Source organism: Pyrgilauda ruficollis, unplaced genomic scaffold (assembly GCF_017590135.1).
Source record: "Pyrgilauda ruficollis isolate IOZ18807 unplaced genomic scaffold, ASM1759013v1 scaffold19, whole genome shotgun sequence".
NCBI lineage: Eukaryota > Metazoa > Chordata > Aves > Passeriformes > Passeridae > Pyrgilauda > Pyrgilauda ruficollis.
This window is the reverse complement of record NW_024518095.1, coordinates 6,285,751-6,311,469: the sequence shown is the minus strand read 5'-3', so window position 1 is coordinate 6,311,469 and position 25,719 is coordinate 6,285,751. Positions and strand designations below refer to the sequence as shown.

Below are 25,719 nucleotides of genomic sequence, written 5' to 3'. Positions count from 1 at the left end.
AAATGCTCTGAACCTTAAGATTTACTATCTTCACTACAGCATTAGATAAACTTGAAAAACATAGGATTTTACACTTCTTTTTTTAAAAAAACAGTCAGTCCGCACTACCTTAGGCTCATGCTTGAAACTGAAATTTCAAAGTATTTATTTTGGTTGGCTGCAAGAAGAGTTACTTTCAGCCAGAAACCCTCTTGACAGAAATCCCCGCTGACACAAAATTACTGTGATATTCCTCACAGTATGGCTTATTCAAATTTTACCTTTACTGATGAAGATTTCCAGTCAGTATTTAAGTAACATGGCTGTTCCTAGACTGGTAACAATTAAACCCCATGATTTCAAAGTCACAGTACTTTTGATTAACAGTAGTCAACACCTGGGATGCATTTGATACAGCTATACTCGACAGAATGATCTCAAAACATTTGGCTAAACAAGAGTCTACTGCACTACTCCTACAAGAGCATTTCAGATATTCAGATCACTGATATTCCTGAACAAATGTAAAATCTGTTACAAATATGTGAAGGATGGCATGTAAAGGTACTGCATACCTTCCCCAGATGAAACTTGTCTTTTATGTTTTTCACAAAATCTGTGCAAATTTAAGGTCCCCAAGTGCTAAAAAGCAATCAGCTGACTTTCACACTTATAGTGAAGCTTTCATTACACTGTAAGCATATCCCACTGTGTTAATCCCCTTACAATGCAATTATCACCTACCAGATGGGATGGAGCATTTAACAGGCTAAGGGGATTATCTTGTCCTTTGCTCTGCCTCAGAAAAGTGCAGAGAGATGAGCAGTTGCCTTTAACTGCAGTAAAAAGGACAGTGAAATGCTTTGGCTAAGCTGTCTTCAGCAATGAAGGGAAGCTGGAGTCTCACCCAACTACTACTCCTAAGAAGCAGAAAAGAAGTTTCTCACAAGTCCCAAAGAATTCTTTGGCACTCCTTTAACAATATCTGGGATAACCCACATAACCTTCTCTTGTGATAGATCACCAGAATAACAACTGAATTATGACAGAAAGCAAGTCACTGATGCATATGTAGTACTGTACTAATGTAATAAGAAACCCTGAGCTACAATACAGGAGCTATATAAGGGGCAAAAACTATTGTCTTTGACCCAGCAGATCTTGATCTTATTTCTGCAAAGGTTTACATGTGGCTGTCTACATATGCACTGGGTCAATGGGTCCAAGCTCTCAAAATATATGTCTATAGCTGCTGCAAGAAAGTTAGTATGTCCAAATATAGTCTTTCTACTGAAAAGTTGAAAGGTATTTTAAATTCTCCACCAAATTCAAACTTTCTAAAAGACTATTTTCTATACTGAAAATCATAAATGACAGTGGCCCAAAAAACTAATCAAGACTATTCCCTGAAAACTGATGAAGTACAATGATACTAATATGGAGTCTGACAAAGGGCATGGTTATAAAGAAAGAAAATAAGAAAACTTATAATAATTAGATAAATATTGATTTTTTTATTGGAAATCCATATTTCTACATGACACCTAACAGAACTCCGCTGATGAACTCCAGAGAAAACAGAGCGGGCTGCAGCTGTAGGGGAACAGGAGAAGGCTGAGGAGCCTGCAGTGCACCTGTCTGCTACCCAGCTGCACCACTGCACCCAACTACCCTGAAGACCTTCGAACACTTTTTGCTGACACTTTCTCAGAACAGCATTTTTGTACGTGATTTTGTGTTGTTCAAAGCTGCCACATGAAGCAGTCACATGCAGTGCTCAAGCTGTCCAAACTCCCACTGAGGGAAGTGGTACAGACACTGGAGGGCATTCTGGCAAGTGCCTGCACCCCTAACAGGATTCCACTGCACTAGAATGAGCTGTCACCTGTTCTTAGGGTGAACCACAGCACAGATCACAACAGAGAAATGTGGTGGTACAATTCACACCACTATTCAGCCCTGTCACAAAACTAACAGCACAATAACATGAGGCACGCTGCTAAAAACCAGCAACAGAGAGAGCAGGAATTGGGATTAGAGACTTAAACTGCTGTAGCCAGGTTGCTTACTTTGTGCTCATTCTGAAGCTAAAACCAGTAGGCAATTTACCTACTTCCCAATAGTCACTGGTGACAGTAAACGGCTGGCAGACTTCTGAATCAGAGCACTTATCCCCATGCAGACTTTTATATTACAGCAGGTTTATGCAATGACAGTGTCATACTGTTGCCAGGTTAGCAGCAGGCACCTTCCAATCCATGTTAACTTATTCCGGTATTCACTAACATGCTCATTAGTCACTCATGCTACAAGCATATGCACAGATACTGGAAAAACATTGTTGTGGTTCTCTTTGTAAAAAGGTGCGAGAATAACTGGGTCTGTGCCAAATGCAGGCAGATCTGCAGATGGAACTTAGTTGCTTATTTCCTAGGACAAGAATCCACTGGGAAACCTCATACAGAGACTGCAGCTCACTTTTCACAGACTGACAGATCACTGCCCAATCAGCCATGAAAGTAAATACAGAAAAGTTCATGAAGCCCTTACAAACAGATCTTAAACCCTTTGGAAAGTAACAGTGACGTGAGGTTCTTGACCTTCAGGTACAGGGTCTAGACTGGTGAGGTGAAGAAAGGTAGAAATCAGCTCTTGTATTTCAGTTCCTCTTTCATATATACACACACACATACATATGTGCCAACACAATCTCACAGAAGTGGTATGCCAATTGCATGGCAATTTTATTACAAACAAAATTCTTGTCTCTCAGACTAATGTCATGCAGATCCCTCTCCTAATCCTCTAATTACTCTTCCTGTTCTACTCTGGGAACTCAGTTCTCTGTTGCACAAGACACGCTGGCAGTGTAATCATTCATTAAAAATGTAAAATGGTGCACTTAGTTCAAGTCATTCTTTAGCATAATGTTGCAAAAGTACTTACAACTCCTACTGGTAGTCCCATGCAAAATATTATTAGAAAATAATGGTGACAGAGGAAAGAAAGAGAAGGAACTACATATTAGGATGGAGTTAAGAGAACTAATCTAACACAGGACCACAAACCACGTTGTCCACTTCTGATGAAATGAACACATGTGCTTCTTTCAAAGCACAAGCTGCACCTGGGTCAGGGCAACCCCTGGTATCAACAGAGGCTGAGGGATGAACAGATCGAGAGCAGCCCTGCCAAGAAGGACTTGGGTGCGTTGATGAATGAGAGGCTGGACATGTGCCAGCAGTGTGCACTCACAGACCAGAACATCAACTGGATCTTGGCTATCCAAAGCAGCATGGTCAGCAGGGTGAGGGAGGGGATTGTGCCCCTCTGCTCTGCTCTGGTGAGACGCCCCCCAGAGAGCTGCATCCCCCTCTGGGGTTCCCAGCATGGGAAGGACATCACCCTAATGGAATGAATCCACAGAAGGGCCACCAAGATGACTACAGGGATGGAGCACCTCTCCTATGAGGAAAGGCTGAGAGAAATGAGATTATTTCGCCAGGAAAACAGAAGTTTTGAGGGTATTTTAATTATGGCCTTCCAGTACCTGAAGGGAGCCTACACAAAATATGGACCATGTACTGACAGGACAAGAGGGAAATGTTTTTAAACTGACAGCGAGTAGGTTTAAATTAATGTTATGAAGAAATTCCTTACTGTGAGGGTAATGAGGCACTGGCACAGGCTGCCCAGGGAATTTGTAGATGCCCCATCCCTAGAGTTTTCAGGTTGGATGGGGCGGTGAGCAACTTGGTCTAGCGGAAATTATCTCTGCCATGGCAGGGGTCTGGAAATAGATAATCTTTAAGGCCCCTTCCAGTCTAGGCCATTCTACGATTCTATGTTTAAAACTCACAACTTCAAGCTAATGTTCATCGAGCAAAATGGAGTCAGAAACCTGGTAAGACCTTTAAATTCTTCTGTGGAACATTTCCTAACAACAGGAGAACTAGAAGCACTGTACAAATGTTATGAACTTGAAGGATCTAATAACCACTTTGGTGTGGTCATTGACCTTTATCCTTCAGCTGAGAAAATAACCCAAAACAACAACAACAAAAAATCAATACTTATTTTAAGATACAAAGAGAAATATTTTTAATTGGAATACTGCAGTATAGCATAATTCAGTACACAAAAATGTCTCACCAATAACTGAAAATATCTTATTGAAACTAAATTTGTATAAAAAACTATTAAAAATTTTGTCTTAAGATGCAAGAAAATCTTTCTCAAAATTTACTTATAAAGTGGTTCAATGATTGTATAGCAATGTTAGTTTAACATCCTGAAGCAAATTACACTATTAAAAAACGAAAACTAATTATATTTTTGTTTTGCCTTATTACTTTAGGCAGTGCCTGAGGAGCACTCACTCACACCATTAACATTGCCAAATCTAAACTAAGATGGTACTATAACATCTCGCAGGAGAATGAATACTTTTAATTTTCCACAGAGTAGAAAAACTAACATTGAACTACAACTGATCAAACTCATCATCTTCATGAGATTAAAACTATACACAGTAATACAAGTTGGAAAAAAAAAAGAGAAACCATTTTAGGAATTCTAGCAGTACCTTCCCTTTCCTGCCTCTCCAGTGACTACAGTGTTGCCTAGGTCTTAATAAGCAAAGGCAATAATTTGCTGTATTTCTTTTCTGTCAAAAATCACTGTTTTCACAGAAGATGACATACTTACACATCGGAAGGATCTACAAAAGTGACCCTTAATGAGCCTTTTAGAGAGAAATAGTCTCTCTCAAAACGCCTATTAAAAATTACATGAAACACCAAATGAGCCTGCAATTTAAGCCAAAATACAAAATCTGGAAGCCAATCAGTTGGCTTGCTAGCATAAATTCAATTTATAGTAAAAACTAATACAGTTTATGGTCCTATTTCTCAGTGTCAAAGATAATTCCTATTTAACCTTAAGTGGAACTGATATACAATAGAATATATATTACCAAGTTGCTAAATGCAAAAAATCTGTCAAATCCCAAACTTTTAGCAATAAGTTAAAGCTATCAAAAAAATATATGAAAAGTACACTGGTAGAAATAGATTTCATTTTCTACATGAAAGACAAAACAAAACCAGAAGTTGAGATCCTTTGTTTTCTCATTTCATAATCGCAGTCTGTCCACTTCTTCAAGGTGAATGATAACCTCTACCAGTACACCGTATGACTATGCTATGATAACAAACAACTTTGTAGTAAGAACATCAAAAGAACATCGTCATGGCAAACAGAATATTTCACTATATTTCTCTTTTTGTTAAAAAGGTGGGTTTTTTTCCTTGATTAGCTTAATACTGGCACAGTTTTGTACCCATTATAAGAATACAATGGTATAATAGGTATTTTGTTCATGTTTTGTTTATGTGTGACCCTGCCTTGGCAGGGGGTTGGTCTAGATGGTTTCCTGAAGTGCCTTGCAACCCTAATGATTCTGTGATCTTTAACAGCTGGCTTCACATTTTTTTTAAGTTATGTCAGTCTTCAATTTCAATCTCAACATGGAAGACTAAAAGACCACCACAAGATCAGAGACAAACCTGTCAAAAAACTTTTAAGTTGGATAGTCTTTAGGATAAACTCCAGGTACTTGTGTCATATGATAAACTGATTGTTTTCCAAATTCACACAGCACTGTAGAAAATAACAGCAATTACAGACTTACACAGGTCAAGTCTGAATAGCTGAAGATGTTAACTGATCTCCTTAAAACACTGCATAGTCTCTCCTCTCAAAAAGTAACTATGACAGACAAGATGCACAGAAACCTAAATGCAGAAACTCCACACAAAAATTTTGAGCACCAAAGAAATAAAGGACATATAGTTATGATTTTAGACTACCCTCCACTCATATTCTCAAGAACAATCATCTGCAGGGTGAAGTTTTACAAATATTCTACGAAGTATAATAATGCTTTCAAAAGCTACACTAAAACTGTGAATCTATGCTGCATACAAACTATATCCACGAAATGGCAGTCCCTAACATCCCAAACAAGCCACAGAAATTCTCCTGAACAAGATCGACATGCTAATTGTCGTTAATCATCTTTAACTCTTACAAAATAAACATTTTAAACACTCCTGAAATAGCACAGCAGGAATAGGAAAAACTATCCTACAGTAAAATAAGAATAAACCAACACTGAAATTACTAAAGCTGAACTTGAAAACTGTGATTATAAGAAACTCCATTTTGTCTTGTAACATGGTTGACACCATGCCCATCCTGGGACAAAACCTTACAGGTTCTCCTTCTGGTACAGACACAATGCTTGAAATATATTAGCAACCAACAGTAGTTTGGGATATGACTTCTCTTTAAGTTGGATGCCTTTTATGAGTCTGATCAATGAGTTATACTCATAGGGAAAATAATCTTCTGATAGACCATTCAACGAAATCCAAACACATACAAACACATACACTTCTGCAAATATGTTGCTGCCTTTCTTGTATTTTCAAATACAAGAAAGGCAGCAACAGATTTGCAGAAGTGACAAGGGCAAACAATCTTGTATTCCATCTAGAGCGGTTTGGGGAGAAATCAGGATGATGCCACATGCATTCCACCTTAGTCAAGGATACGACCTGAGAATGAGGAATGTGTCTCCTCTGAAGACATGGCAATGAAATCGCAGGTCCTGACTACTGCACACATCTGCACACCCACACACATACCATAAAACACGCACCTGTATTTTCTTGTCAAGGCCGTGGTTTAAGGAATATTGTCCACTGGGAACAATGACTACTTGTCTGATATTATTATAAAAATAAACTTTTCCTATAAAACCTGGTACTTGGTTATTGTAGGAATGGGTGAATCTCAGGAGAAATTCAGCTGTGAAGCCCGTACATAAATAACCAAAAAAAGCCCTCAAAATTCCATTCCAGAAAGATAATGAAATGTCTTCAAATACCCTCATAATAAACTTATCACTGCAGTGACACTGTTCCTGGCTCCTAAAAATTTATTTTCTGAGTTCCTCTCAGCCACTATTTTACATCTCAACCATAATAAAAAACTACCATTGGAAGGTATCAGAATGGCACCTTCCTGCCTTCTTTTGCTTGACAACCTTTGACTCGTCCCATTATGTAATTCAGAAACACACTGGTTGAAAACTACTTGCAGTTTAAACTAAAAATTGATTTTGTAATTGAAAAACATTGCAGTTTGCCATATAAGCTTTTAAGTATTTCACTGTTGACACAACAAGTTTAGTTATTTTTCAGCATTTTCCCTTTTGTAACAAATCAGAATAAGATAACCTCTTATTGAGCAAGTTCATCTATTTGAATTTCATTTCCAATTTCATACCTGGGCTTGCCTTTTTTGTTGCTTTCTGGCACGTTCTTTTAAAAAATAAATAAAAAGACAATTTACCCAATTAGAAATTCTAGATCTACTCAGATATCCTCTGGAGACTTGCTTAGTAGAGCATATACAGCCATAAAGCTCAGCTTTAGAAGATCAGAAAATCCCTAATACATTAAGTTCTTCAGAGATAACAAAATCCTACCATTTCCTCCAGGTCCCAGAGAAAGAAGCTGGAATGTGGCATTTTGTTAAACACTGTGATCTTCAGAGCAAACTGATAAACATGGAACTTCTGTGTTCAGCAATGCATATGGCCAAACTCACATGATGCATGTGCAGTCTGAAAGCTGAGAGGATAAGGTAATTGGAGAAATGAATCCATAAAGCAAAATCACACTAAGCACACACACATTGTTCTGAATTACTCAGAAATGTGACAGATTCTATAAATTTCTCATGGAAGCAAAAATGGAAATTGTGACCAAAGCCAATAGTTCAAAGAAGTTTGCACTTCCTACTCTAAAAACTCATTTCTGTATGAAGTAAGTCATAGAACTGGTTATAAGTAACTTCAGCTGAAAATTCAAAGAGCGATGTCAAGATGAGGCAAAGCATATAGAGGGAGCAAGAAGCTTGTGTCTCAAAAAATGTGTTCCATCTTGTACTGGCAACAGAAAATGGGATTTTAACAGGGACATACCATTCTGACCTCGGAGTACTGATTAGTCCTCTCTTCAGGTCAGTACTCCCCCTCTGCTAGAATGCACTAAAACAGGGCAGTTGTTCAATACATGTCTTACGACACGTGTATGGGCATGTAGCAGAGAAAAGATTCTTAAGGGACATAAATGCACTCCTATGAAGGGAGCTAAGCAGGTTAAGTGATAATCAGACTGGCCATAAGCCAAGTTTGGAATTCTAGCATCTTAACTCACTGAATCCCCAGACAGGTCAAATATGTTCAAAATTACAAAGAAATACAGTATGACTTCAGATAAAAAACTCAGAACAGTTCTGGGAGAAGAAAAACACTTTTAAAACTTTTCATTCATCACTGGTATTTAATAGTCATCATGTATTAAAAATATTTTTAATAGCAATTTTAACAGAAGTTAACTAAGTAAGATTAAGTAGTTTGGATTCCAGCTTCACAATTAAGACAGCTGCAGTGCTGAAGTAATTTTTCTCTATCAACTGTTACAGCTTTGATATCAGCATGACATACTTTGCCACCTCTGTTTGGTATCATTCACAGCTGCTCAAAAATATTTTCCACAAACAATAGATAACTCAGGCAACGTACTAATGGACCATCACAGCTTAAACTGGAAAACAAATCAGGTCCTCATCTACTCCAAGCCAGCACTATAGTCTGACTTCTGAAGCAGAGGTAACTGCTCCCAATATCAAAGAAATAATACAAAGGTTTCATTGTAAGGAGCAGCTCAAAAACCTTTCATGTTGATGAATCCTCTAAGAAGTTATCAAAACAAAAGAAAACCTCTGGTGGAGTACACTTACATTTACACTGAAATCAGAATCTGCCAAATCAGAAATTTTTACAAGGAAAGCTAGTGGTGAGGAAAGAGAAAACAACACTCAGATTTTAGGGAGGCTGTATCCCTCCAGGGGATCAAAAGTGAAAATGGCCTGCATCAAGGACACTGTCAGGGCAGGAGGTGATATCATAGGGATGGGAGTAGATGAGTTGGAAACATGAAGGTCAGCTGGGCCTCACAGGCAAGGGAAGATGGTTGCAAGGACAGTCTTGATATGTTTGTCAGTGAGCAAGTACCATTATCACATGCCTGCTCTATTGGTGGGAGAGTGTTTTTTTTGTTTTTTTTTTCCCATTTCTCTTACCCTTGTTGTGGTCCCTTACATGACACCTAAGCCAAGCTGACAGAGTTTCATCTGCTAAGTGCCTCCAGCTATCTCTGTAGTCGCTGCCTTACATACTGTTCAAGCAATATTTAACACTTCCTACACACCCAAATCAGTTGAAACCAAAAATGCCCATTGATAAGCTTCCTAGATCTGAATTCCTACAAAATATTAAGTCTTATCAGATGATGTGTGTCACAATATATATTAGGCATTCTGCATCTGTTCACTGGACACTGATTTTGTTGGTTCAACAAACCACTGGTTTTGTTGGATGTACTGTTTAAAAACTTTTGCACTATATATCAGACATGCAGATGAAAGCTTGTAAACCAAATGGAAAAAACAAATTCTGAAGTGTTAATTCAATTTTGGTTCATAATCACAATTTAGGTGTTTTCATCATGCCAAATCTCATTTATTGTATGAGAAGAATAAAAGATTAAAAATTAAAGAACAGGGTTCCTTTGACTTTTTATTTGCTTTCAGCTGATATTCTCAGCCAGGAGGCTAGATTTCTGCATCTGTGCTTCAGCTAAAAGGGCAACCATTGCTCCAGCTAGGACATTTCCACATCAGTTTTGAACAGGCTCCTCTTTCCAGGAATACAGCAGTTATCTTTGTTTGTTTGTTTGGGGTTTTTTGTTTTGTTTTGTTTTTTTTTTTTTTTTGTTTTGTTTTGTTTTGCACAGCACCAATTCTACTAACTTTTTAAGACAGCCGTACTGCCTTCCTATTTCTTCCTGGACAGAGTCAAAACTTCCATGTTTGGTTAATCTAAAATACTGTATTTTAAATAAGCCCTGGTTTCCTGAGCATTTCGTGCAGTTAAGCACTGTACAGTGAGATATGCAGCATGCTTAAGAGAGTAACAACAGAATATTTTCTTCTTTCATTACTCTGATGGAGTTTGTTGACATTAAATAAATCAGTACTACTATAGATAATTTCTACTCCAGCTTCTGCCAAGGTGTGGGGTGGGGGAAGGTGTATTGTTGGTGGTTTTGGGTGGGGGTTTTGTACAGGGAGCACAAGGTAGATAAATCTTAACTGAATAAGAGAGCTGCTACTTTTTATCTTCTATCAGTACATTCACACATACAGTCTTTAATGTAAGCTGCTTCCATTTGTTTGAAGCACCTCAGGAAAGACGTAATAACAGTATTTTTCATTTAAGCTGAATTTTACGAAATAAAGGCTTCCCTCTGGGTTTTTTTTTTTTTTTTTTGGGAGTTTTTTTGTTTGTTTGTTTTTTGGGGGTTTTTTGGTTTTGTTTTTTTGTTCGGTTGTTTGTTTTTTGTTTGGGGTGGGTTTTTTTGGGTTTTTTGGGGTTTGTTTTTTTTTTCCCCTCCTGGAGGTATTTTAAAAATAGAAATAGCTGAGAATATTTCTGGCCAAAAAATTTATTCTGCGCATACAGCACATCAAACATCTTGTCTTACCTTAAAATACAACTGGAAAATTCAAAACATTAAGTATGTTTAATATATTGAATACTTGAAGGAAAAGAAGTATTTATGAGCTGCCACAACCTCCTGGCAGCATACTTGCCTCTCAGTGACTCTCCTTCTTCAGACTAATGTTATGGTCTGCAAAAGCAGAAACACTTCCCAGGAGCACAGACATGTTGAAGTTAAATTCATTTATGGGTTTTTGGAGTGTCCTCCTAAAACATACGTATGAGTCTGTGACTCTTCAGGGCAAATGAAAAAATCCAAGTCAAAATTACAAATTTTTACCCTTTAGTTATTTATTTGCTCTGTTTTTTATAAAATGAAACTCTTCAGATGCTTCCTAAATATTCCAGGTCCTGTTTCTTGTAACCTTCTGATTACACAGCCAGGCTATGTTGTGATTACAGCTATACCAGGTTCAGACATATAATAAAGCATGACAAAACAACTTTGAATGTTTTCACATCATATCCGAAGTACAAGGCCAACCAGTCTTAAAAAAAATTGCTGATCTTTTAAAAAAGATAATAGAAAAGTACCAGAGTTAGTTAAGAGTTTAAATTTCTGAACTGCAATTCCTCATAATTGTCATTATTTAAGTGATACTACTCCACAGTGGAAAAGATAAATCATACACTGGGCTCCCTACCATGCTGTCATAAATGCAATCAACAAGTAGAATTAAGGAAGTGGTAAATGCACCTATCATGCCTTTCCACTGCACTAATTTTCCACGTTTAATTTAAACCTCTCCAATCACTCTGTTGTCCATTAAAGCTGTCAAAAATTGAATTAGACTAGCTATGCACCCTCTCATTTATGCACATGGACTTTAGTCAGATTTCCATATTGTAAAAATTTGGCTTTATGCTGTAAACTTTGTTTAAATATCAGTAACTGAAATAACATACCAGTTTTAAATTAAAAGCAACTCTGCTTGGAATGGACAGACTTCACGCCACAACACTGTAAAACAGACCTATCTCAAATTGGCAGACTAAGCTCAGACAGCAAATGTTGCTGAGACCTGGCCCAAGCCCCAGACATGGGATGGTCCCCTACATCTCATACCTTCCTCACAGTTTCTGAGAACAGTTTTATATAGAGTTCCAAAACAAAACAGCAACACTTAGAGCCTCAACAGCCTAGTAAAACAACCAACAGGACACTGCTTTTCATTATTTTGATCTCATTCCCATAAAAGAGAGTACTTTTACTGAAATGGAGACTTCTCAGTCTTCAGCTAATGTATACACTTCACTTCACAGTTCCTAGTTCTGATTTCACAAAATTCAGAAGTTATCCCGACCAGCAGCATTACTTTACTTTCATCTAAACTTGCAATAGCAAAACACTCAAATGAATTTTAGTCTCAACATATTTTACCAGTATTGCAGATGGGGAAAGCAGAAGATTTAAATCACTACACCACAATCTGATGCCAAATTCTTTGAAGTATTCTCAGAGTCAGCCAAGTCCTGAAAGAAGTTCTTGCTTCTTGAGTGACACAATCCCATTCCTGCCCTCCCAAGCCTGCACAATTTTGAAGCAGAATCTTAGAAGTTTTGTATTAAAAAGAAACATCATTCCAGATATAAATTTTGTTCAGCAAAGATAAAAACTAATTTCTTTACCATATTTTCAAAATCTAAATGAATACAGCGAAATCATGAATATGTCTTTCTCTTAGCATCAGGCTGGCAAGAATATGGAGGGTGATACATTTCATCATGGACCTATATATTGGATAACTGGAGGCAGCTACATGTTGCATAAGTTTATACTTATTCTTAATTTAAACAAAATACCACCCAGATACAGCAGCACTCTAAGTGACTGAAGTGTACAGTAACTAGCTCTCAAAAACTGCAAATGTCAAAAGCGTTTACAAATACTGAAGTATTCTTTGTGCTTGATCTCCTCCAATACTGTCATTTTTTAAAAAATTGTTTACATATCTCTGTGATGCCATAAGTTTTTTCTGTTAACTATATTCCTTGTAGCTTTTATTAACCCTTTCCCCTTTTTTAAAAGGGAACTTACCCAAATGCTTATTGCTATAAAGCAAGTTCCCAGAGGCAGCAAAAATGAACAGCCTATAGAGGACGCACAGTGCACAATTTGCAACTCCCCAAACCTAGCCACATACAAAAAAGTATGTTTTCCTAGCTCTGACCAGAATTTATCTTCAGAAATGGCAATATTATTAACGTATACAGGTAAGCATAAAAGAGCCAAGAATATATATTTCATATCGTGATTGGATATATATCATATATGTCAAAAGCTTTTTGCTGATTAACAGAAAAAAACCTTGACAAGACTGTATCACCCACATCTAAGTGAAACGCAGAAAAAGAATCAGTCACAAACACATGATTTTTTAAAAATAATCTGAACCTAAACAGCTATCTAACAAATACTAATGCACACAAACCAGTTGCCTCCAATACTGGAGATTGCTGGAAAGGAGGATCTACTACTTCTAAAGTACTAACATGAATTATTTTAAGCAACTGTAAAGAAAAGTCTAGATGATTCAATAAATTAAACACCTAACAAAAGCTTTGAAAGCAGAACAAGGAAAACCAGATATACTACAGATAGCTGGTAGAATGCCATTCACTGAACTCTCAAAGCATTCTTTGAGAATAAGGTTATTTAGGACACTTTAAAATTAGTTAAAAAGTGACAGTAAATCAGTTACAGGGAAGATGGAATACAAACACATAACCATGATCTACTACAGGCTTCAACTACAAATTCCAATGATAAGCAAGCTTTTTGGATTTTGAAGCAACAGAGAAACCTTCCATACATTCAGTGGACAATTCTTACATTAAGAATATAATTTTTATACTAAGGCTTTGTATATGAAGATTTTGTGTTTCATAATGAAAGATTTACTACAGTGTGAATCATCATAGAGCAGAATTTTCACAAGGCATAATGTTTCACAGCAGTGAAGTCTACTGTCACAGTCCTGCTCCTGGCTGGCTCCTTAGGTTTTCAGCCAGCTGTGTTCTTGGTCCAGCTGTGTGGTTACAGCCATGGTTACACTATGCCATAGCAGGTGGGACAATGTAATAGCCACAGCCCCAATTTACAGTATCTTAACAAGAAACTGTATCGGAAGATCAAGGCAAGCACCCTGTTGTCCATATTCACTTTATCAAAAGGATGAATTATTGTATGATGGAAAAAACTATTAAGCAAGTATAAGAAGTAACTGATCATCTGTGATGGTAAAATTGAACTAGGGTGACCAATGAAGTTGTATCCTAAATTTTTCCATCATGCCTGCTCCACGAAGGCTGCTGACAAGTTGCAAACACAAGTAGCAACTGAGCTACCACCAATTTACTTCTGGTAGGTTATACTGAAGTTCACACAGGATTTGCTACAAAACCTTGTCCAACCATCCCTACAGCAAGTACAGACACCTCTGGGACAGGAGCGAGAGCAGAGCCAAGGGGAGCAACCACACGCACCACCCCACTGCTCCTGCATAGGGTGCCAGTCAGCACCCAGCACCTGGGCATGGTTTTCTTTATTTGCTCAACTGCCTTTCCACTGGGAAAAAATGACAACAAAACCCTAATAAATCCACGGGCACTACAAGATCTTAACTATTGTCACCTGTATGCTTCTCACGTAACGTCAAACATTAACCTCCAGCCTAAAACTCCAATTGAAAAGAACAAAATATTGATCAATGCCTGTTAATTAATGATTCAAAAACACTAAAGGAAAACAATCTGTCAGCAAGCCATGAAGAGCATACAGAGAAAAGATGCATGATCTGAAGCGCCTTTTTTTGTTAATAAAGATAAATTTGCTAAACTTTAGAGTAAATGCTTTGATAGCAAGTTTGGACATGCATAGCCCTTGCTAAGCAGATAAAATTAAGGAGCTGTAAATTTTCTTTTAAAAAGGACTTACAAGTTTCTACATTTCAGGTTATTTACAAAAAATTAATTCTATGAAGACTTTCTCTGTACTCTGGCTTTGTGTGAATCCTTTGTGTATTCTTTTCTCTGGGATTCCTGTGAAGTCTATAGTCAGACTGACAAAAGACTGAAATGAAAAACTTCTTGTTTTCTACAAAGTTCATCTTTGATTAGCTCTAATTATCTCATTTTGTTATTGTTTTCCAGTTGAACAGCCTTCTTTCTTAAAATGTTGGTAAATTTCAGAGGAAAAATTATTTCAAATATCAATTATTTATAGCAATCCAACGAACAAGGAAGAAAAGCTGTGACTTAGCCTAGTCAGAAGAAAGACAGGAGCCCCTCTGGGAATTTTGTGATTTCCAATACTCATCTGATCTTCTACTCTGTATTGATGTTTCTGAATTTCTTCACATCAAGAACAAAGTATGCATGTGGTTCTCTACAACAATTTTCCAATCCCTTTACATAAACGTTACTAAATTTTATAACTGGCCTTGCACTTGAACATAAAGTAGAACTTTACAGTTTGCTCCCTCTTCCCATATATGTTCATAGGGACAAACGTATCTCTGCATCACAGGCTCTGAAATACAACTTTCTCATTCTTGCTCCAATCAACAAAGGATTTAATACAAACAAAAATCTACATCTGAAAATGTACTTACAAAAGCATCTCTCAGTTCTAACTCCTGTTCTAAAATGCCTACTTTTAAAGGAAGCAAAACATACAGTTGGATACCTGTTGGATGACAGGCTCCTGTAAAATTCCTTGGAATAAAAAGTGCTAGACTGGAAATGAGAGACAACATGGACATAGAAGTACTCAACCAAAGAAGGTTTCTTTTACAAGGTAAACTCATTTTAATGCTTCAGAAGGAACAAAGCTGAAGATCACTCTCAATAAATGAATGACTTTTCATCTGTGGATCCAGTTTTTCAAAACAGGTCTGTCTGGTACTGCTTCATGAAGTATCAGATCTAGTCCAAATTTAAATAAGCTGAATCACATCCCATGGGGCTCTCAAGCTCTGCAAGTCCTCATTCCTCCTACCCTGGTACCTACATTATCTCAAGCACTACTGGCTTTAAGAAGGGGTCCTACTGCCTGGTTCAGAACATATGAATTCATGAATGAGAACACTCATCCGCCTTCCTTATCACAGCGACTAAGTCAGGACAACTTTTGTCATCCTGATACCAAGGATATCTGGAACTACAACTTTTCAAACTCCTGGTTTCCAGTCTGCACATACCATTGCTGCACTTTAAACACTGGCTCTCACCTGCACAGGGAACTGCAATTCCACACCACAGGATTCTCTGGTCTCACCTTAATGGGAGACTACACTACATGGGAGACTGAGGAGAAACACACTGCCACAAAAAAAAAATTTTAAAAACTATTGGTGAAAGCCACAGTCCCTAATGGTAAACTACCTAACCAGCCTTGCTCTAGGAAAGCCAAAACAATCTGGAGATTATCTTGGATGCAAAGGAACACACTGATAAACTACCCTGAGGAACAAGAAACTAACCCGTGCCAACTGAGCATAACAAAAAACACATGACAACAGAAAGGAAAAATTCTTCAAAATCACTTCTGGGACTTTCCAGAGTGTATCATTAAAATCAAACACATATTGCCAAAATGTAAAACACAGTAATCACAAAAGCAAGCTATTCTTCAGGTTTTGACTCTTCTGCTCATCTTAGCTTAATGAATCCTAAGCATGTCATGACACGTTCCTGGGAACATGACCATGGTGCTTTCAAATGCAATTTGGCAAAACCCCAAAGCTAACTCATTTGTTTTTTAACTTCGTGCTTTATCACATTCACTTTTTTCCCCAGTAATTTGTCAGGTTTTACTAACCCACAGAGTCCAGTCCACCCAAATTCCTCCCTAATTCACAAGAATGTAACAAATTTTACATTTAAAATGGCATAATACCCAATTTAGAAACGTCACCTCCTTCCTACTATATGTTTAGGCCATAAATATAAAAACTGGCTACACTGCATAGCACCACAGTTTGAGACTTGCAATAAAAAACACAGCCACTGAAACTCTACTTATTGATGTTAAAATAAAAACCAAAACAGTCCTGAAATTGAACCTTTCATCTTCAAAGATGATTTTATTGAATTAAATGCAGTGCTATCCCAAAGTATTTCATATCATTATTAACAACATACATTTCTGTATAAGCAAAACCAAGAGGGTTTTTCGTTTGCCATTTCAGCTGAAGGAACACCAGGGATTCTAAAGAATGTTTACGTGTAAAGCAGACTGTTAACATGAAGGATTTTTTTTTTAAGGGGATAAATAAAACGTGTTTCTTATTCATATTCCAAAATGCAGATACTCAACCACTCACTGTGTGGTAAAGCTGCTGCAAATTTACAATCACAGAACCTTGACTAACTTTCACTATGATTACAGACTGCAGTAAATGATACTGAAGTGTAACAACTATTGCACTATGTTCCAATGCACTAAATGTAGTAAAACACTGTCCAAAAAAAACTAAAGATGCTAAACCACTTTATAAATTAGTAATGTTCGTATTTGGGAAGACTATCACTTTTGGGCACACTGTGTTTACAAATCTTGAAGAAAAGTATTCGCAAAAATTTTTAAATTACATGTAGACTTCTAAAAATTTCTCTTGACCACTCAAATGCATATACACAGCATTCCATATCACTTTTTAATAAAAACTGAAAAAGGTAGGGAACACATTAATGTACTTTAAAGCCTTCAACTTCAGTTCCTTCAACACCTCATTGTTGAATCTACTACTTAAATATTTTAAACCCCAAAATCTTACATTTTGAGACCTAATCCCATTCCCTTAGAATAAGGTTCTCCTCAAAGAACCTTAAGCATACTGAAAATTGCAACGTACCTACACACTGTACTTTTGCCCATTAATTTTTTGTGTCTGCTCAGGTAAGCAAATTTTGACCAATGACCGCTTCCTGTAAATGAAGTAGATTGATAAAATAGTATTAGTAAAATATATTGTTATCTTCCAACCTTCTTACAAGTCCTATTGTTCCATAAACAGGAAAAAATATATTTGAAAACATTTTATACACTGAAAATAAAATGAAATAAACTAAAAAGGTTCTGGGTAGTTTTAAAGCAATATCCAAATGCCATAAAAAACAAGAATCACACTCAAACTAAAGCAGGAGTCATTAACTAGGGGAATTTCATTGTTAAAACAAAATTATTACTCACTTGAAGATTTAGGAAAAAGACGGATCAGCAGTAAGTGCTGGGGTCTTTTTTCCCAGAAAAAAAAAAAAAATTGAAGGCTGCAAAGATCTAGATCTATAGTATCTAGAGACCCTTTCTCTAAACACAAAGCCATAGATGCCTTGATCCTGTACAGACAAGTTATTCTAGTAATACAGATTTGCCTTATAAGAAAACCACATAAGAAATCACAAATGGCCCTGAAGTTATTTTTAACTGTGTGTAATTTATTCTCTGCTATCCCCAACAGAGCTTGAATACTGACAATTCTTTCTATTATCTACCTTACAGGGAACCTTTCCTCCTTACAAAAAGACAGAAATGCTTCCAAACCCAATGCTTGAGACAGCAAAAGAACAAGTTCAAATTCATGAACCAATAGTTTTCAGAGATGATTGAAAAGACAAAACCAAAAGCTGAAAGCACAGAATCCCTATTTCCAAATCCAAAGGAGAAGGAAAAGCAAAACCACCCCCAACAGAAAACTTAGTTTATTGCAAAAATAATGGAAAGAAAAACAAAAACAATTTAAAAAAACAAACAAACAAAAGATCACCAAAAAGCAAGTGGGACAGCAGATGGTGACCTTTCAGGGTCTAGAGAAGGAGCCTGCTGCTGCACACCAACACAAAGTTGTAATTTGTTTTTCACCAGAAAGCCAAAGAGCACATCCACACTGTAAGAGTGATGCTCAGAAGACTCATAACACAATCAGACGTGGGTCCTGCAGCTGCATGGTAGAACTCCACCAAGTGTTTTGCATCATCCCTTCTCACAATACTTTCCTACAGGTCTTTACCTCAGAAAAGTAGCAACATTTTAAAGTACATTTGCTAACTAATTTGGACATATTTATTCTGAAAAAAATTTTAAGCCATTCAACCAACACTTCAGTGAAATAATTCCTGAAGCACTGACACTGTAGGGGATCTATTCAAGGAGGCTACCACCAAACACAGCCTAGAAGAAAGCCTGAAGAAAGCTACCAAGTTGTCCAAGTTCACAGCAGTCAGCCCTGAGCAATTCAAGGACAGCCCCAGGTCCAGTGCACCATACAACACAACCCAGTTTGGCAACGGTGGGGCAACGGGAAGAAGAAAAGCAGGACAGGCTGCTGTCTCCAATGTTGGCACACCACTGTACAACACAGCCACATCACATCCAGCAAAGAAACAGCAGGATAGCAGGCAAGCTACTGTCTTCCTCCTTCCACTTACAAAGGTTGCAAAGTCAACATACACCACCAAAAAGCCAGCAGAAAATTTCAGATGCCTCTGGTTCTGCAAACAAACCCAGCCTCCCAAGTTATGTAACCAGATAATCCAGAGACACTCACCCTTCACCAGCACTAGCAAAGAGCAGTACTGCTGCCAAAAACAAGTAGGACTTGACACTGCTGGATACAAGGATATGTCTGACAGCTGGCTCTTCGTCTGACACAATGGAGGTGGTATTAAATACTGTGGAAAATCCATAGGTTTCTTTCTTTGAGGAAGAGAGTTCTAGAATAACTTCATCGGCTATAAAAAGTACAAATTATACCACCTAAGTCTTACAGGAACAATCCTTCTGCCTGGAAAGAGACTGGATCCTTCAGGAGCTTCAACGTGTAGGACAAAGCTACTTCAACTCCCTCCTGGGTAGATTCTATATTCACCTCACACTCCCTAAATGCTGCTTTCTTTACTTGCTTTAAAATATTACAATTTCAATTCTAGCACCCCTAAGTACTTCTTCTAACACTGTAATCATTAAGACAACTACATTTATTTATTACATTAAGTTCAGACTTGCTATACATGGAATGACTTCTGTCAACAAGTCTTATAAACCAACTGATGAAAGCATGCACCATAGCTGGCATGCAAGTAATAATGAAGCCATAAGAGAAATTAGAGAGAAAAGGTTATATTCTTTTCCTTATCTGATCAGATATGATAAACTTAATCACAGCAGAAGCAATTGGTATCAGGGTATATCCTCTAAAGTATCATAATTTCAACACAAAACTAGATTGCTCCTTTGACTTGCAAAAGGGGAAAGGGCTTGGGGTTGCAAAACCTCTCCAGGCAGTGTCACAGAGGGAGCTGGGTTTTACTCAGCTCCTCCTTCTTCTTTCTTTACAGCATCAAACTACACCAAAGCAGCCTTTTGTTTAGTTCTAATGGAAGAAAGGCAACTCATACCATTACAATGTGAACTTTACCAGAACAATTCAAACAGTATTGCTGAAATTCCACAACACTCCAGTCTCATCATCCCTAAGATAGGGACTGATAAAGCATGAGTGGGTCCCTAATCAAGTACCCAAACAGGTAAGACTTGAGAGCACTACAGCCAAACCAAATTGGAAATAAATACTTTCTGAATAAGAAAATGTCAGTCTTCATTATTTTGTTACATATGTAAATAATGTTATATTAAGAAGACAACAGGCTTATCCCAAATATTGGTCTATTTCACCTCTACAAACACAAACTCAACTCTTATTAAATCACCCTAATTTCACCTCATTTTCTGTGCGTAATATAATTCTATAATTCTCATTATAGAAAATGACAATTCTTCAGCCCAAAGACTGTGCATCAAACTGTAGTCTTCTCTTCCAAATTAGATGTTAACTTGATTAAAAATTCTGCAGGAAACATGAGATTCTCCCTACCAAAGAGATACCTCACACTGAAGAGGAGCAGTTGCTGCCAGTTGCATGGTCGTTTCTGGCTCCTGAGCTTTCAGTTCTCCAGAAGGTAGGAGCCAGTATCTACTGGGTAACACCATTAATGGCTCTCACACTCATTAGAGCCCTTATACAATCTCCCTGAGGAATCTATCCCCAGCATCTCACCACACCCATCCGAATTCTCTATCCTAAAACCCCTTTTATTCAAAGCTTCATAACCATACTGTCAATTCCATTTTCCTCTCACTTTCCTGCTGCACAACTCCAGTTCTCCCCCTCTGCATTTCTGGTCCAAACTGCTACAACCATTCCTTTTTCCTTTTTAGTCCTTGTAACAGTTAATATACTTCTTTAAGTACAGTGTTCCATGTGAGGCCCTAACATTGTTGAACGAAGCCACTGTATTTAACTAGTGTTTGGACACAGGCACTCCTATGAATACATCCCAGAGCAGTGTCAGTTTCCCTCTTTCCCTCAACAACATACTGCAGGTTTGAATGTCTTACTGCTCAGTGCAAGCACTACCTCCTTTCCTGCTAACTGAGCAGTACTCCTCATCATATATTTGTACTGTTTGCCATTTCTGTATTTGCCTTTTTATGCAAAGAGCATATATTTACTTTCTATTCTATCTGCCAATAATTCAGGAAAAGTACTGTCAAGTACTAGCCTCAAGAAAATGTGCATGAAACCTGAAATTTCCTACAATTTCACAGTGAAATATCCATACGACAGTTTTCCAAACAACTTACAGAAGCTTCAGTCTATGACACACCTCCTTAACTTATGCAGACCACACCAATGTATGCCAAAAGCTCTTGCCGAAGTATACAGGATCTACTTCTCTATTCAAATATCCTGCTCCACCACTGGAGAACACATGATTGTTTCAACACAGTTTGGTTTTGTAAAAAACCTTTCAAAATAAGCTTCAAGAGTAACCCCCAATCAGACTCTATCTGCAACATAAGTTGAGGCTTTAGCTTTACAAACCCTAAGAGATTCACCCCCCGTTTTAACAAACAGAAAAAACATTGCTAGGTGTTTAAAAATCTCAACAATAACATTACAAAAAGAAACAAAGAAACAAACAAAAAGAAAAACAACCCCAAAAAAGACAACATACACTAACAATGATCTTATTTTAGAAGAAACTAAGACAGACTAGAGGTCACAGAAAATAAATAAAAATGTACGAAAAATAAAAATAAAAAAGGCTATTAATATTAGATTTTATAGGGAAAAAAAAAACTAAAACATTTTCTTGAAGAACAGCTTCTCTTCTTCCCTCCTCCATTTGATTTTCAGAAAAACTATGCAGTATTCACATTGACATGCCCCACTCTAAATCTCAGACCATACAGTTTGGACAACTGTCTGAATACAAAGAAATCTCAGTTAAAAACATATACCAAAACACACATGATATACGCCAGAAAAACTGAAAAGCATTTCTTCAAGCATTCCAAACTTGAATACAGATTAATGCAAAGCTAAAACAAGAATGCTTCTGACATTAAAATCTCAGGTCACATAGAGCAAAGACAACAGGAAGTATTTCACTACTGGAAAGATTTCATTATTTAATTTTGAAATTCCAGAAAAAAATTCCAGTCAAAACAGCGTTTATACTGAAGCACATTAAAATATGCATGTCATTTTGCAAAATTTCCTCTATGCTAAACTCAGATACAGCTTTTTATAGTCTGCTTCTATTTGAGATACATTAGTTTAATACCTGCATTTCGAATACTGCCTGCATTTTTCCCTTTTGAAGATTTATTTGAAAGATATTTACTCTGTAGCCTCAGACTCAATAGTCTTGACTGATGGACAATTTCATTGTTTTTCATTTTGATTTGCATTTGCTGTAGTTGAATATTCACTTTATTCCAGTATTGTTCTTTAAATTCAAATATTCTTATACTGCTTTGACTTTACACACCTGAAAAAACTTAAAACCTTCATCTGATCAGTGATCCTAATCTCAACCATTTCAGGTCATTTTCAGGAACAAAATGTCCTGAGATTTTTTTTTTTCCTTACAGAGAAATAGCACTGTCCTCCTGTGTGTACTAATGCATAAATTTAAAAAAAAAAAAAAAAAAAAAAAAAGGTTTCTCTAGGTAATAAGGCCCTTTTGTATGCTCCACCAAACCAACCAAGTCTGCAGTACAGGTTCTTTGCCAGCAATTGAAGAACTCAGAAACAGCTGCATTAAGAATCCTGCTTTCAAAAGCAACACCTAGGTTTGCCTTACCAACAGGCAAGAGAAGTGTCAGGGACAGCATCGCTCCTGGAGTGAACTCAAGCCACTGCCTATAGCAGATTTCTGAAGAGGCAGGTAAATCAGATTTCAAACTTGTTAGAAGTAGTAAAGCATAAGTGAGGCGGACCTAGTCGCTGCATCTACTGGAGCATACTTCACATTTCCTCTGATCTTACTGATTGGAACAAAGCCAATAATGCTAAATTTCCCACACCAGAATTCTAATGGCTCATGCTAAAGAGAATACAATAATTTTATCTGTCACACAGATATGCAACCAGCATCTAAAATGAATAACTGAACAGCCACACACAATAAACTAAAAAAAAGTTTACCACTTATTATATTTATCTGCAGCTCATTTACTTATTCTCTCCCGTATTTTTTTTCAACTGCATCTTACACTTGCCTAAGACAGCTCTACATTGACATTAGTATCTCAGGATGAAGCACTTGAAGCCTGAAGTAGAACAGGCACCAATGAACTGCACTTAGGACAATCAAAATTTACTTATCAACTGCTCAAACATGCAGAGCTTTGGCAAGAGCACAAAATAACTATACAAAAGACAGTTAACAGAAAACAAACATTAAGCATAAAGGACCAGTAATCCTCAATGATCTTTTACTGCAGATACTACCACTATTAACCTGAGTGGGAGACAGCTCTCAAAGCAGAACCACCATGACTTTGCAGACAAGTCCACCTCTAACACTTGAGGGTCACACTTCATAAGTAGAGATGCACAGAAATATCCAAGTTACTCTTCCTACTATGCAGGTAAAATTAATTAGGGAAAAAGAACTTGGAGTTTGTTCTAGCATCAGTTTCCCCTTTAACCACTTCATGAAATAAAATCACTGTTGTCTTTCTTTGCATATGTAAGTTCAAATTACAACAGTTTTCATTCAGAAAGAGTCATCATCTGATAATTATGAAGAAAAATAATGCAGGATTATGAATTACTAGCTTTGATATATTAATGGGGAGATAATCCTGAAACATGTCTACGTCTATATATTTTTCTGTCAAGTATCCTTGTAAACAAAAATGAACCCTCTCTACTTGGTACCTTACAACCACATTCTTGCCCACTTGCATCACACAGACAACTTAACAATCCCAGCAGAACATTCTCATTTCACCAAACTTAGGAGACAGGGGTATACAATCCACAGATCAAGATATAAAGATACGAACAATACACACACGTGTGTACATACAGATCTCAGTAAAAAGGTCTCCCAACCAACTACATACGTCAAAAGCTTTACCAACTGGCAGGATTTTTTTTAAAAAATTTAAATATAAAACCCTTATAATGTAAGCTTTCTTTTATTCCTCCTGCCCTGAAAAGATCACAAAGAGCAATGGAAGAGTATTCAAATCCATAAAACCTAAGACAATACTCAGTTTCTGGCTAACCATATTCACATTCAATTGCGTTTCTCAACTGCTTCCTTCAAAATTCTTCATTAGCCTGTATGACTTGACAATTCCTTTTAATCTTTCACTTTTAATTCCTCCACATATTGGACCTCTGACAAGATAACTAAAATCAACATCTTCTATCTGTGCACACTCTCATGTCTTTCTCTGTACTTGGGAGAGCATATACACTGAAGATTTCATCTGGGGAGTGAATTTCCAGTGAAAAGACTACTTATTTTTAATAAAGATGACTAAAAATTACAAAACATTCATTTAATTAGATTTCAGATTGCTAAATGGATAAAAAAGGGCAAGTAAATGTCACCACTAAAACTCAAAAAAAATACAGCATTGCAAAGACACTGACTTGGTCCACATTGCACAGATGTAACACAGGTTCCTTACAAGGAGTGGTAAAAATGAACACCACTAGCTTCCTTAGACAATACACTAGCAAGAAAATCTTAATGTGCTGTACATGGAAAATTATGAAAAGTAGCTAATTGACATCACTGTAATACTGAGCCATTTCCAGTGCTGAAATAAGCCAAAATGAGAATAAACATGCAGATGATAGCAACTTCACATAGGTATATGGTCCAAAAAAAAAAAAAAAAGCAAGCAGGAACTCTGGTTTGGGCCAGCATAAGTAAGTGTTTACAATGCCAGTGAAACTACCCAATTTTTTATTGATACTACCTGCTTTTATAGTCTCATCTCTCTTCTGTTACTTGGAAATTACAGCTACCCAAACCATTATGCTGTTTTACAGTGTTCTTCTTCTCAATAAGGATATTTTAATCCCAAATTTTAATTAATGAAATATTAGACCAATATTATCCTAAAAACTGGAAGACTTCACTGCTGGAAAAAGGAAAATGAAAAAGTATCTTTGGGCTTCCAATAATAGGCAGAAGCAAGTCCAAACAGGAACATGGATATTATTTAAAGGAGCAACAAATTTTCTCACTGGTTTGACCCTGCTAAGGTGTTCAAATCACAACACACACCATTTCAGCACATTCATAAACAGAAATGATATTTCAAGAACTATTCTCTGAATGCATGATAGAGATGATGGATCTGTCTGTAGATGTCTAACTCACAGGTCCAAACCTCCCACTCAGGATCTAAGTCATGAAGTGACTGAGGCTTTTGCTAAGGTACTCACAACATCCAGAGTACAATGAAAAGCAAACTCAATCCCTGACACGCTAAATTATTTTGATGAACATCATGTGACTTTACAGCATTTTCTTCAATACTGCTATACTGTACTGATATATACCATCACTGTCATCCAACAGCAACCTCTTAGTCCTTCCACTTCACTTACCAGCTACAGAAAAATGATGTAGCATTTCTGTTTCTCTGGAATGGACAACTCTAAAGTGCCTGTGCATCCCATCGTAGATTAAGTAAAACTAACCCTAATTAAACTTTACATAGG

General features: G+C 37.0%; 1 protein-coding gene across 2 annotated transcripts in view; it reads right to left on the bottom strand.

Moving 5' to 3' along the window:
• The window catches only part of CNOT2 (CCR4-NOT transcription complex subunit 2), an 85,318-nt gene that overhangs the window by 35,801 nt on the left and 23,798 nt on the right, over nt 1-25,719 (bottom strand). Inside the window, exon 1 of one of the 2 annotated variants that reach the window (XM_041465587.1) lies at nt 17,533-17,561. The exons of the other annotated variant lie outside the window; for it this stretch is intronic. The gene's annotated coding sequence lies outside the window, so the exon portion shown is untranslated. Of the gene's footprint in view, nt 1-17,532; nt 17,562-25,719 lie in introns of those variants that run through there. 2 annotated transcript variants of the gene reach the window in all.